Source organism: Meriones unguiculatus, chromosome X, assembly GCF_030254825.1.
Source record: "Meriones unguiculatus strain TT.TT164.6M chromosome X, Bangor_MerUng_6.1, whole genome shotgun sequence".
In the NCBI taxonomy this organism is placed as follows: Eukaryota; Metazoa; Chordata; class Mammalia; order Rodentia; family Muridae; genus Meriones; species Meriones unguiculatus.
Genome location: NC_083369.1, coordinates 17,045,653 through 17,057,405, shown reverse-complemented (window position 1 = coordinate 17,057,405; position 11,753 = coordinate 17,045,653). Strand labels below are relative to the sequence as shown.

Below are 11,753 nucleotides of genomic sequence, written 5' to 3'. Positions count from 1 at the left end.
TGACAGAGGCAGGCAGATTGCTATGAGTTTGAGGCCAGCATACTCTTTAGTTCCGGGACAGACAAGGCTACACAGAGAAACCCTGTCTTGAAAATAAAGAAACAAACCAACAGGGAGATTGAGTGTTGGAGACTCAGAAAGTGAAAACAAAGCAGTTTATGACTTTGTGTCAGTCCTGAATGGCTGGTGGGCAGAGTGCATTGAGAAATTTTATACTCTAAAGCATGAGCTTTCCTCCCCTTGCGCTCTTGCTTTTTTTTAAAATAATCTGTAGGACATGATCTTAGCATTTCATGGAGGTGTTATGTTTCCCTATGCCACATTTTCACATTTTTTTTTTTCCAACAAAACACCATGCATGGGTTTATCTCTCCATTTTAAATGTTGTTTATTTGGAAGCTGATCAGATTCATCAGCACACAGAGGAGTATAGCTATGAGTAACTGAATTCTCTATACTTGTAGGTGGGGTGACAGGAGTTTGGGGAGGCTAAAAAATAGGTTGGCTGGAAGTCATTAGCAGGGACCAGTGTTTTCTGCTCATTTGTAGCTGAACTGAAAGTTTGATGAACCTTTGGAAATGAGCCATCCTATGGTATTCTAACCCCCTATCTGATAGAAACCAAGGTGAGGAATGTTATCCAGGGCCAGGCCTTTTCGCAAGATCCTTCCAATAACTTGATTTTCTAGATTCTTGCTCTCTCCACCCCCATAGCTGACTCAGCTTCTAGGCCCCAGGCTAACAGGCTCCCTTCCTCCCCACTGCCAGCCAGAGGAGACAGCAAGCATGGCCCTCAGTCCTGTGCTGTGGAACCTCACCTTCCCTTTAAGATGACAAGAAGGGACCCTCACTCTGCCTCAGCAGAGCCCCTGTCATGTTGCCCTGTCCATCAACAGCATTAATAATCTCTTAACCAAATAGGAAAAGAAGTGACCAGGATTGGCATGAAAGCTGAAGGTCTGTGTGTCCTTCACAGTGTAGATTATCAGGGGGATGATCTGGAACACAGCAGCAACAGGGCTAGAGGCCTCCAGTACCTCTTAGAAAATCCATTATTTGGGCTCCACAGAGGGCAGAGAAAGAGGGGATGAAACAGCTGCCCAGGTTGATGAGTCTGTAGAGGAGCAGGGTGACAGCCATTGTTTTCGAGAGTCCATAAGGCTCTGGCAGCCATCTGAGTAGCAGCTGCCCTCTTTGAAGCATCTGCAGCAAATCAAGGACATTTGGAGGTGATGCGGCCAGCTGCCAGCACGAGGAAGATGGTGAAAGTGTTGAGCAAGGGACGGACAGGATCCACCTGCAGTGCCTGCATGCCAGGCTGCAGCCAGTATGGTCAGGGCCTCCAGCCACAGACAACAGCGAAGAGATCCCACAAATGGTTTATCATGCAGCTTGGCTGACTTTATGAGCTCTTATAGTTTCTAGACGGAGTCATTGGAGTTTGCCATGTAAAACGCCATGTTTTCTGCAAGCAGTGGTAACACCACAGCCTGTCTTCCAACTGGATGCCAGTCATTCTTGCCTTACCGCTTTAGTTAGGACTTGTGCTGACAATAACCACGGTGAACGTCAGAATGCTTGTCTAGTTACAGATCTTAGAAAGCTCCCCCCATTCAATGTTAATGTCAGCCTTATGTGGCCTTTATTGTGCTAAGGCACATTTGTTCTATACCTGTTTGCTAAGTGAGCTTATCCTTCCTCAATTGGAAAATTTTGCCCTTATGTTAACCAATTGGTACATGTTGGAGCATCCCTGTATCTGTGAGATCATTCTTTCTTGACTGGGCTGAATAGTCTTGCAGTGTTGTTACATATGGATACTAGTATTTAACTGCAGATTGCTGTTGTGTTCCTTAAGGATGTTAGCTTGCTGGTTGTCTTTTTTTTTTATTTTTTTTTTTGACACCTGATGTGGACCACTGTGCTCCAGGATGACATGGACACTGCCTTCCTGAATCAGAGCATCTGTGTGTGTGATCATCTGCAGGAAACATTCCTTCTTTGAAGAAGGGGTGTGGGGAGTTATTCAACCTCTCCTGAGATTGTATTCATTGCTCTCCAGCATATTGCCCTAAACTCCTTGAATGCTGCCAGCTGCCCCTGGTCTTCAGGTGTCAGAATATATAGGAGGTGGAAGTTTGACTGACTGGAGAGCTCCATTCATGCAGCTTTCATTAGGTTGTCGTCTATGCTGGGATGGGATGCAGGAGTTTTGGAGTCACCTACACTGCTGTAAATAACCCCTCATCCGTGCTCCCGTAAATTACTTAGTAAATTCAATTTTTCACAAAGTTAGACCAAAAGGGAATCCTTTTTTATTTTATCTATCTGTCTGCTTGTCTGTCTTTATGTCCAATTCTGCCTGGCTATTTCTTCTCTTTTGTTGAATAATTTGAGAATTGATGCTAAAATTTATGACCTCCTTCCCTCTCTTTCTTCCTTCCCACCATCATGCTTGTCCCCTTTTTGATTTTGGATCACTTGCTTTAGTTTTTGTTTGCAGGTTCCATGAAGCATCTTAAAACAAAGTTGTAATACTCTATTTTAAGATGCTAAAAACTTAATTTTGATAGGAATCCTGCCACATTTTATTACCCCTCTTCTGATACTGAATCTTAAAATAACAATTTGAATCTTTTCTTATTATGTACACCTTCATAAATCACTGTAGACATTAAACAGTTTTGTTTTGAAAACTTTAATGATTTTATTCCCTTGCTAATTTGAATATGTACTTAACATCTCTATATCAATACATTCTCTCTTTTTCTTCTATATTTTTGCCTTTCGGCTTGACAAATTCACTTCAGCATTTGTTTTAATTAATAATAAAAAACTAGATTTGTTGTTTTTAACATAAGTTGTTAGAACAATTTTTCCATTCAGTTAGTACTTCATTTATGACAAATTCTGTTTCTGTTTTATCCAAAAAAAAAAAAGTAATTTAGGAGTCACCCTCATGCAGTGGTTCCATTTTAGTTTCCTTTGCTCATGTTCTTGTTTTTTGCTGTCTCCCCTTCACTCCCAACCCAACCCCCACCCGAGCATCCTGCTGGCCTGCAAGCACTCTCCTGCTGAGCTAAATCCCCAGCCCCCACTAATCCTCCCAGTTGTTGTGCAGTTAGGTTTTCCTTTTTCCTTGTTACTCTTATGTTGAGTAATTGTATTTGAAAATTATTTACTCATACTTTATATACAATGGTGTGTTGACCGCATATCAATGTCTGTGTGAGGGTCGTTGGATCCCCTGGAACAGGAGTTACAGGCAGTTGTGAGCTGCCATGTGGATGGTGGAAATTGAACCCTGGTCCCCCGGAAGAGCAGCCAGTGCTCTTAATCCCTGAGCCATCTCTCCAGCCCCAGACTGTTTTCTTTCACCTTCATGATTTCCATTTTTACAGGTTGTGCTAGATAATTATTAGTATGAGAAAAAGACAATATAGCCAGCTTACACATTCCACACAGATTTCCCCAGGGAATCACATTTCCCATAAATACAGCACAATACCTAAGCCACATTAATATTCCATGTTATCACATGTGTAGACTTGTGTAATGAGCACGTTAAAGGAAAGGCCTCCCTGATGCTATTCCTTTACACGCGGCCTTACTCTGCAATTTGTAGCAGATGAGAAATACAGGATATTCAAAGACCTACGATGGAGTGATGAAAATAATAGGTAAGGGCTGGAGAGATGGCTCTGCAGGTAAACGTGTTTGCCACCCTTGAACTCATATACAGTCCTGAGGAGAGGACTGAGTCCACAGTATTGTCATCTGACTCCATACACATGCCACAGCAATGCATGCACACACATACAACAATAATAATAATGTCAGTAATAATAATAGTAAAAAATGTTAATAAAATAGTAACAAATTTAAAAATTACAAAGGATAAAATCTAGAGCATTTAAAAAATTCTTTTGATGGGACAAATTATCCAGCCAGTAAGTGAACTGAACACATACACAAATGGCCAATATTTGAAAATGTGCTTTGAGACTGTGACTATTATCAAAACAAAGAAAACACAAGCAAACAAACAAACCAGAAGAAGCCAGCAAAGCTGTAGGGAAAAGGAAGCTTTTAATAACTGTTGGAATGAATATTGACTGGCACAGTTGCTCTGGAAGTCAATGTAGAGAGTCCTGGAAAGACGAAAAGTGTGTTTTGCCCAAGTCTCAGGGACCCCAAAGACCACCAAAGAGCCTAACTCATGCAAATTCAGGAGGGTCTTTTCTTACAAGCATGACCTCAGGCCCATACCCTCACCAGACTCAGTGGTTCTTGAGTGTAGAGCCCTGAGCTCAGGGGGAGGAGGGTTTTTATTTAGGGTTACAAGGTTGGGAAATGGCAGCTTTGTAGGCAGTTTTATGAAAGACTGACATTTAGCAAATATCGGGTGTCTGGAGAAAATTGTTTGCCTGGAGGGCCAAGGCAAACGGTAATTGTTTTACTCACCCTATTGTAAAGAACAGCTGGGTGAATTCCAGGTCTTCACTGATTAGCCTTTGCTAGGGGTGATGGTTAAATATCACTGGGTTTTCTCCAGGCTCTTCCTTGGGTAGGGGACTCCATTGTTTTCATTCTGGAATTAGTGACCTATGGCCCAGTTCCTGGGACTGGTGACTTTTGGGGAGGGGGTGGGCTCAGGCCTGGTTCTTTCAGTAGAATTATCACGCCTGGTATATGCTTGTAATCCTGGCACTCAGGAAGCAGAGGCAGGCAGTGTTTTGTGAATTTGAGGCCAGCCTGGTCTACATAGAGTTCCATGACAGCCGGGGCTATGTAGAGAGATGCACTTTCAAAAGTGCCAGGCCATCTTCAGCTACACTTGGGAGCTTCAATTCAAGGCCAGCCTGGATACAGAAGACACTGTCTCAAACAACAGGACCACCATTCACCACCACGTGATCAATGTGTTCATTTCCTTAATACTTGGAAAGAAGTTGTGTGCTATAAGCAATAATAAACTAGGGTGTAGTAGTCATTATGGTGAGCTTAAGCAAACAGCTCAAAGCAGAAACACTGTGTAAATGAGAACACATTTATCATCTATAAGAAACATCCAAGAGTAGAGAAGAAAGCCTTTGGGTACTAAAAACAAAGACATCAAAGCGACCACAGGAAAGCAGGAGCAAGAAATGTGGCCAGACATGCACAAGGCGAGTTTGGGGAGGAAGGGCTCCCCACAGGAGGACAAGACAGCTATCCAGAAAGAAAGTGATGATTTGATGATTCACAGCCCCATACCACCACATAAAATGTCTTTTCCTATCACTACCACCGTTGTGTGCTGAATCTCTCCCAGGCCGAGAGATGAGAAGATGCTCTATTGCTACTGCATCATGCTTTCCCTTAGAATCTTTTTGTCCACTGATTTTATATATTAGCTCTTTAAGACCATACTTACTCAGGCTTTGTTATTTACATGGAAAGAAAGTCAGGTTTGTTAGGATTTTGCAGAGAAGTTACATGGCATGTTCACAAATCAAGCCCCACGGAACTGTTTCCACGTGGGAGGTTTATTAAGAGAAGAGGAAAGGGCTCACGGAGACCTTCTCTGGGTAGGGAAAGAGGGGGGGGTGAGGGGGTGGGGGGAGTTCTGTTATAAGGTGACCCAGAGCATGTGCAGGTGAGATCAGGTGGTCCGCAGGTGGTCCATACATGGAGTCACAGATGCCTCATGTCTGGTTTACCAGGTTCCCTTGGTGCTGGCTGTAGAGATGCCTGCTTATGGATGCCAACAAAGTTCCTCTTGAATTGTTCGTGATACATTTTATCATGAAAGCTTTATTTTAGGGGAACGGACAGAAAAAGTTTTCTTTTTAACTTATATATTTAAATATATTTTAAAAGACTATAGTACTGAAAAATTATTGCAGCCAGGCATGGTGCTACAAGCCTTTAATCACAGTACTCTGGAGGCATGTGTGAGGCCACCTAGAAGACACCTGGCTGGTCAACTGGAACCAACTGTGCATGCTTGGGGTCACCTTATAAGAGAACCATTCCTCCAGTGTCCCCACTGAGTTTTCTTCTGTAGAATTTTCAAACATTACACATCGAGCCTCAATTAAAGGCCTCTAAGCTCACACGCCTCTGTAATAAGTCCTGGCGTGCATATTCTTTAAGTAAGGGTTCACATTAAAGCACAATATTTTACGGTATCTTATTATTTACTGCCAGAAATCTGGTAAATGGATATACCATGGATATACCATATGTTCAAGCTTTATCTCTTCTCTGCTGTAAACCTTCTCTCTGCTCTTCCTGTACTCCTATCCAACTTCTTCTAGCTATAAAGTCTCAACTTCAAGAGGTCTCTACTTTTGACCCTGCAGATGAACCTCCGCCCCGCTGTTCTCAACCTCCAGCTTCTCTAAAATCCTCACAACCTCCGGTGTCTTCTCCCTACTTTTCTACTCCAATTTCTTCCTCTTCAACTTCTCCAGAATCTTTACAACCTCTGGCGTCTTCCCCCTCCTCTTTCCTTCAGCTTTTTCAAAATCCTCACCCCCTTCCCTGGCAATAGGCTGTCCTAGTCAGCTCACTATTGCAACCACTTTCACCTCACCAACAATTATTACCCCCCTGCTACCCGTTCTCTCTCCGCTCCAGGTCATTCAGGACAGAAAAGAAAAGCCGTCTCAATTCCTAGAGTGCCTTACAAAGGCACTTTTACAACACACTAATCTAGTACAGAGGGCAGACAACTACTAATGACCTATTTTTTTCTCGCAAAGGTTCCCCAACATCAGGGCTAAGGTTAAATCCTTGGAGAAAGGACCTCTGACTCCACAGGCAGAAGTCTTAGTGCTGGCCTTTAAGGTGTACCACGGGAGAGATGAAAAAGCCCGCAAGCAAAAATACCAAATGCTGGCCGAGGGCATCTAGCCAGCCTCAGCCATGAAGCAGGCTCCCTTGCCTTCTAAGGCGTGACACAAAGCTTGTCAGTGTCCTCTCTCCTCCTAGCTACCCTACCTACCAGTTCTGATAGGTTGCTTCCTTTACCAGCCTCTCAAGTGGACTCCCACGTCTGAGAAGCCCAAAAGCCCTCTGTTGTGAGAAACCATTCCCCTATAGTCATTCAGCTACAGAACCGCACCTGGTATATTGCCCAGGCTCCATAACCATTCCTCTTAAGAGTCATAGAGGACTTATGCCTATTATCACTGAGCTTCTAAGAAAAAACTCCTTCGCCCCACTTCCTCTCCTTTTAACACCCCCATACTTGCAGTTACAAAGCCCAATGGAGCCTATTACCTGTTGTCGCCAATCCCATTTCTCAGTTCTCTCTATTCCTTTAGACACCCAGTCACAAAATATCTTTGCCTTTACCTGGACTGACCCTGAAACCCTTGTTTCTACTCAGCTAACTTGGACTGTTCTACCCCTTTTTGGCCAAGCTCTAGCTTCTGATCTACTCTCCTTATCTCTCCCTAAATCTACAGTCCATCCCTATAAGTTAGCCAAAATAACACTTCTGCTCGTTTAAATTTCCTATCCAGCAGGGGCTATCGGGTATCATCCTCTAAGGTCCAATTATCATCATCTGAGGTCACTTACCTGGGACTAACAATAACCCCAATGCACTAGGGCATCAATCTAGATAGAAAAGATCTAATATGGTCTCTGACAGTTCCTGCTAATTTTATCGTTTCTGGGAATGGCTGGTTTCTTATGGTCCTGGGTGCCCTCCTTTTACCTTCTTGTCTGCCCATTATATGAGGCAGACTTAGGTCCTTTGCATGAACCTCTTCTTAAGCCTATTACTAAGCCCTTTCAGAGGCTCCAACAAGCTCTTCTTGAGACACCAGCCCTACATCTTCCAGACCTAACATGTCCCTTCTCCCTCTATGTAAGAGAAAGAAATGGATATGCCCTTGGAGCCCTGGGTCACCAATTGGGACCCTCCTTTGCACCTGTAGCATACCTATCAAAAAAATAAGACCTGACGATCCAGGGATGGGTGCCCTGTATTTTTGCCCTAGCGGCTGCGAAGCTCCTTATTCAAGAGTACAAAAACCTATCTTTTGGGTCACTTAGTATTGTCTTCTCTTCTCACAATCTGTCTCACCTTCTAACATATAAAGGCTTACAAACTTTACCTTCTTCCAGAGTCCTTTCTCTCCAGGTGGCGCTAATAGAAGACTCTACCCTTACTTTTCAACTATGCCCACCTCTTAATATTTCAAGCCTTCTTCCTCCACTTAACTCTGACTATTCCCCATCTCACTCTTGCACTGAAACTTTAGAGGAACTATTGCCCCACCCCTCACACATACAGGAGGGCACATTACCTCAGACTGTCTGTCTATACCTGGTATACAGATGGCAGTACACGAGGGAGCTCGAAAAGCGACTTATGCCATAGTGTCGAATACTGATGGATTGAGGCATAAGCCCTCCCTGCCCACACCACTTATCAACAGGCTGAACTAATAGCTCTTACCCGAGCCTTCCAATTTGCCCACGGACAATTCCTTAATATCTATACGGACTGTAAATATGGTTTTCATATTCTTCTCTCCCATGCTGCCATCTGGAGAGAGCATGGGTTACTTACAGCAAAGGGAGGATCTGTAACCAATGCAGGCCAAATTATGGCCATGCTAGAAGCCTCTCACCTTCCCACAGCCATCAGAATAGTCCACTCCCGGTCCCACTGGACAGATGATTCCATAATTTCCAAGGGAAATAACCGGGCTGAAGAAGCAGCTAAGACTCCAGCCCTTAAAGGCCTAGAGTCATCTCACTCACGGCAAAATAAAAACTACCTACACTAGCTCTTTCATCCTAACAGTCAAGCATTGTCTAACTTTGTCACAGCTCACCTGAAGCCTACCCTTGAGTACTTGCATTTCCTAAAAACCATTACTGCCACTTGTAAGAATTGCCAGACCTCAGATCCGAACTCAGGATATCGTACCCCGCCTTTCCCTACCCACCAGATTAGAGGCTCTCTCCCTGCTACTGACTGGCAACTTGATTCTACTCACATGTCGGCAGTGGCAGGTACCTCCTGGTCTTGGTGGACACCTTCTCGGGATGGGTGGAGGTTTTTCCCACTACTAAAAAAGAGCTCTTTCTCCATGAGATTGTCCCACATTTTGAAATTCCTCCCTCCCTCCAGTCAGACAACGGTCTTGAGTTCATTTCTCAGTTTTCCCAGACCTTATCTAAAGCCCTTAATATTGCTTGGTCTTTTCATATTTCATACCATCCACAGTCCTCAGGAAAGATAGAACGAACTAACCAATCCTTAAAAAATATTCTTGTTAAACTATTACATGAGCTTCACCATGATTGGGTAAAACTCCTCATCCTGGCCCTTTTCAGGCTACGAGCTCTGCCTAAAAAACCTCTATCTATTTCACCTTTTGAGCTCATGTGTGGGAGACCCGTCCTAACTCCTGGTCTTTCAGCGAAATCCTTGCCTCTCCCTGACCACCTACTTACTCCCTTACTCTGTCATCTCCGTTCTCTACTATGGGTCTTTACAGACCACTATTTACCACGACCATATACTAACCCCTGTCCATCTTTTATTAACATTGGGGGGCAGGTCCTTCTCTCTCCTCCAAAATTCCCCAACTCTTTCTTCTAAATGGCAGGGTCTTTTCATGGTGATTCTTGTGACCTCCACAGCTGCTAAGCTTGAGGGCTTCCCTCACTGGATTCATCTATCACAACTGAAGCCTTTTAGCCTCTCTCCTCAAGATAATGCTCCCTCCTATATATCAATTCCAACAGGACCCTGCTTCCTCAAGCTCCAAAAGATGCCAAGATCTCCAGTTCCAGTTCAACCCTACTGGATTGGATATGTATTTTTCCTCCTCTGCCTCTTGCCTATTTCTGTTCAAGGAAATCCCCATATATGGAGATTCAAGGTTCAAGAAACCCTTCATTGATAATAAGCAGTCTCTCCAAACAGGGTCGGGAAATTGCTCCATGGGAGGCTGCCAGGAGCCGATTGAAATAGCCACCACCCCTACATCTATCGCTCCTCTCTTAATGGATAGAATTTTTGTTTGCTTCCTCTTTGATCAAACAAAGGATCATTGCAAAAAATGGCCAGACAGGTATGGAGGCTGCCCACACTTGTCTTACCATATCCACGCACCAGCACAGAGGAAGCTCCATCCCCTGCACAAAACGACTCTCTACTTATACATCCAAGACCCGTGGGATCCCAGATGGGAAGCAGGTGTTGTTGGAAAACTCTACCGCCACTACAAACCTGATTTACCAATAAGTACTACCAATATCCAAAGAAAATATGTCCTAATTACCCAATCACTGGGGATGGGGATGGGGATGAGAAGACAATTAAACACTCCTCTAAGGTCATTACCTCTCTAATATCCCCTCCTACATAGTACAATCCTGTCATTTCATCTCCTACTTCAGAACCTGACCTCGGCCTACAAGCAGTTTAATGGGCCCCAACCGGGACATTTTAAAGATTGCTGGTGGTGTGTACCACATAGGACCAATTCAGCTTCTACAGTGACTCTGTCCAGTAACCTTACTTCACCATTCACTAACTGCCCTGACTCTGATGTTGCCACAGCCCCTTGCCTTTTTCATATCACTCTCTTTGGCATGGCAAGATGTTTCCAGGCATCTGAGACACACTCTGTAGAAATGCTAAGTTCCTTAGATTGTAATAAAACTATAATCCTTGAAACCTCATCTCAACCCTAATGCCCTAGTGCTAATAATACCTCAATTCTTTCTCGAACTCAGGTCTACCATTGTCTGCTTGCTGTTTGGTCAGGAGTTTGCATGCTGGTACTCCTCTTCCACGAGCTGGGAGTGATAAATGTAAAGGAGCCTCAATCAATCCCAGTTGTGGACTCAAGAGGTGCCCAGCAGGATAAGAGAGTAATTCAAATCTTGCCTCTCTTGGCTGTTGCAGGAATCACGGCAGTTGTCAGGACCTGGACAACAGGACTAGCCACTTCACTAACTTTCTTCCCAGTTCATCCAGGACCTCCAGCAAGTGGCTCAGACAATACTAACACTCCGAGAACGGGTTGACTAGTTGGTAGCTGTAGTACTTCAAAACCGATGTCGACTGGACCTCCTCACAGCTGAAAAAAAAAAAAAAAAAAAAAGGTGGCCTTTGCATCTTCCTCCTGGAAAAATGCAGGTAGGCGGACATGGCTTGTTGAGGCAGCTGCAGGAACAGCAGCCCCTTTGGCTGCATTTGAAACAGTCACCTGACCGAATTGACCATTGGCTATAACCCGGTGGGATGGGTTATTGCAGACCTCTTGTTTTGTGTTCGGGAATGTCAACAGCCTCAGAGCAGTAGCCAACATATAGAACATAGGTTTTGCTGCAGATGAGCCTTTCAGGAAGGCTCTTCTCTTATTATTTTTAACAAACCCTATATGGTGACTCAGGGACCATCCTTAGTTCTTTCTTTTTTTTTTAATTTTTATTAATTATACTTTATTCACTTTGTATCCCTCCTGTACCTCCTTCCCTCCTCCCTTTCCAGTCACTCCCTTCCTACCTCTTCCTCAAGCATGCCCATCCCAAAGTCCACCGATAGGGAAAGTCTTCCTTTCCTTCCTTCTGATCCTAGTCTATTAGGTCTCATCAGGAGTGGCTGCATACCCAATTGGACACTGAACTGCCATGGGCAGTTATCTTCATGCATGGTCCTTGGTTGGAGTATCAGTCTCAGAAAAGATCACTATGCCCAGATTTTTTGGTTCTGTTGCTCTCCTGTGGAG

At 44.0% G+C, this 11,753-nt stretch overlaps 1 long non-coding RNA gene across 9 annotated transcripts in view; it reads right to left on the bottom strand.

Moving 5' to 3' along the window:
- Positions 1-363: 363 nt before the first annotated feature.
- LOC110544626 (uncharacterized) overlaps positions 364-11,753 on the bottom strand; it is a 52,878-nt gene continuing 41,488 nt past the window's right edge. For all 9 annotated transcript variants that reach the window (XR_009588474.1, XR_009588479.1, XR_009588477.1 and 6 more), the window contains one exon: positions 364-11,102. This is a non-coding gene — a long non-coding RNA (uncharacterized LOC110544626). The remainder of the gene's footprint in view (positions 11,103-11,753) is intronic.